Source organism: Schistocerca nitens, chromosome 4 (assembly GCF_023898315.1).
Source record: "Schistocerca nitens isolate TAMUIC-IGC-003100 chromosome 4, iqSchNite1.1, whole genome shotgun sequence".
Lineage (NCBI taxonomy): Eukaryota > Metazoa > Arthropoda > Insecta > Orthoptera > Acrididae > Schistocerca > Schistocerca nitens.
The window spans coordinates 601,775,797-601,779,128 of NC_064617.1; positions in this window are offsets into that span (position 1 = coordinate 601,775,797).

The window sequence follows — 3,332 nt, forward strand, 5'->3', positions numbered from 1 at the left end:
ACACTGTTACATATTGCGAAAGGGGTACATTACTGCTTCTCCGGCTTGTTACGGCAAACAGAATCACAGCCTCGCCACTTGTCCTCAGCTATACCAACCTAGTATAACTTCAGTGTAGAATAAATTCATCAAAGTCTATTCAGCGTTAGGTAGTTTCAAATTGCGTTATCCGACTTTTGAGCCAAAGTAAATAGATTAATCAAACAAATCTTGGTCTTTGTCAATCAATCGCCACCCACTAGAGAGTTGACTATTTGTAGCACCTATTTGTGTTGCCAACAGTTCATGATTCATTTGTCATTCTGCTTGTGTTGTTTGTCCTGTTTTAAGGTCAATAAACTTTTGCCATATTTTTAAAAAAGATCAATCCTGTGTTGATATAATAATCACACATTAATAATAGAGTACAATCATGACAGGGGCTCCATTTTTTTAAATTATTTCAGCACGCCAGTTTATTTTCATTTCGATAAAAGTGATAACCTCCAATGCAGGCTAGCAACGACAATCATAGTCAAAGTGCAAAATCAGTTTATCAGATGCATGGGACAGGTAGACAAGTGGAATGCTTACTAGTTAAAGTGATTGTTGTCAGGGCACGAACCCATAGTCGCCTGCAGCCTTTCAAACCATACCGCAAGACCAGTAATTCGGTACACACCCAGAAATGACTACGGTCACAGCAATGAGGAACTCGGAACTATGAATACAAAATCAAATGTAGGTTTCTAAATAAAAGCGAAAAATCTGTTACGAAAAGAAAAACTTCTTCTATTAAGCTCAGGTGGTTATAGTGTTTGACAGAAATGCAAAATGTAATAACATTGTGTGGTGTGTACCGTGTCGTGGCGTGTAGAATGTCTGTCCGAACGAATCGTGTTACTGTATTAATGTATTGTAAAGACTTGCACACCCTGCGAAATGTGTCGTACGAAACTGATAAAACTTGTTTGTGTACAGTGTAATGCAATTTATTTTAATTTCTATATTCTTAATACAGTGACGTCGAAACAAAAGAGAAAAACTCCAATAATGCTATGAACAGTGTAATGTAATTTAATTTAGCCCGACGCGGATCAGCAATCAGCAAACTAGTTCAGTACTCAGGGTGGTTACGGGATTATACATATTTAATTTTGTCTCTCTTGAATCATCACAGACATTCCTCGACATATATCAAAAGTTAGTTAAAACTCATGTGTTTATAGCACCAGATAATATTTCGTAGGTCAGTTCCGTGTGAAGTAACTTTACTTTGTGGATTCGTCTCGAATACCAATATAAGATAACAAGCATAATCTTTTGCTGATGAAATCTTATACTAGAACCAGAATCCTGTGACCAGGCCTTTCTGCCTGTGATGTTATCTCGCAACCTTGAGAAAATCTGAAAGTAAAATATATTAAATTATTCATAGTGGCCGCATAGCTCGTGGAATCTGAAAAAAAGTTTAGTGTCCTAACCGGCGACACGTCTCGAAGATGAGCTGAAGGAAAATTATTAATTATTTTTAGTATGTCGCCTAACAATGGTCAATGTTCCGTTAAGGCCACGTCTACTCAGGACAAGCAAGGCTTAGGTTTACAAATTATTGCATACCATATACAAATTTTAAGTCGTCAACAACTATATTTCAGTTTCGTTTACAACCTACATAGACTGTTACAGCAAGATGAACCTCAGACAGTTGTTCTTTCCTCTTCGAGTCCAAGAACAGAAGAAGACCAAAAAAAACTTCAGTCACAGAATCTCGAATGTCCATGGAATATATTACAACACAATGCATTTCTCTAATCTTTGGCATAATCGTCAGCTATTCACACAATAATTATCACTACATGGAATTCATAAATTTCAATTTCATGACCGGAGATACAGGACAATTTCCCCCTGGGATGGCTGGGACAAAATTATTTATGCGTACCAGTCAGACCACAGTACTGTTCGATTATAGTTTCAGATTTCACAACATTGTGCATGTATGTTTCTTACATGACTTTTCCAAATGTAGGTTGCACACAATAGTAATTAACATATGTGCTTCACCTAATTCTACAATAAGTAAAATACTTCCCTACCCGTGTGGCAGATATTTCAGTCCGAAAAGGTATTAACAAATCTCACCGAAAAATTAATTTAATTAACCCCCCCTATTTAGGGTCGCGGGAGTTAAAAACCAGCCCAGGGTCTTCGGACTGTATGGCCACATTCATCCATTGTCTCCAAAAATCTAAATTTACATTTTGCTTCTATTCAAGGAGATGTTGATCTAATGTTCCCAAAGCGAACCACATCGAAGAATACAACATGAGAAAACAGTGAAATTATAATCACACAAATGGAGATAAAAAAACAATCTTCTTGTAGGTGATAAGCTGAGAATTTCTCACTTATAGTGGAACACACGGCAACGGTCTTGTCGCGGTGGATACACCGGTTCGCGTGAGATCACCGAAGGTAAGCGCTGTCGGGCGTGGTCGGCAATTGGATGGGTGACCATCCGGGCCACCATACGCTGTTGCCATTTTTCGGGACAATAGAGGAGCTACTCGACCGAATAGTAGCGGCTTCGGTCAAGAATACCATCTTACGACCAGGAGACCGGTGTGCTGACCCCACGCCCCTCATATCCGCATCCTCCACCGAGGATGACACGGCGGTCGGATGGGGCCGGTAAGCCACTCGTGGCCTGACGACGGAGTGCTTTAGTGGAACACACACTTAGAATGATAGTACTGAAGTTTGTTACCACGACAAACGTGCACTCATCAGATGTAATACAGGTCGTCGATGGCCGATTTTCAGCCGTTGAGACGCCAGTGTGACGAAGACATTGGTGCGACGACACTGCAAGTGACGGAGCCTCCGGGCGCCCTGCCCCCCACGCGGAGAGGCGATTGTTGGGCGGCGGGCGTTGGCTCTCCGATCAGCTGATTCGCCTCTGCTCTCGCGCATCGTGTCCGATGCAGGCGAGTGAACATGAAATAACCCACGCTAGCATTAATTTTAACTATTTACGTAAGAGATGTTGCTAGCTCGTGGGGAAAGAGAAATAATTAGTGGTCCATTCACCCGATATTCATACATAAATGTTCGTTTTAATGTTCTGTATTGTATTTAATTTTCCGAGCAACCTTTAATCCAGATTTCGGAACACGATGTATTCTCTGTTCAGTTCCTTTGAGAGTTACACAGTCTATTGGTTAATGACTAGCAAAGTTTCGCATCCTTTGAATGTCCTGTAAACTCTTGTAGTCACTTTACATAAAATTGCATCTCTATACGGTTGTTCACAACACGTGCGTACGCAGTTGTACAACATTCACTGAGTT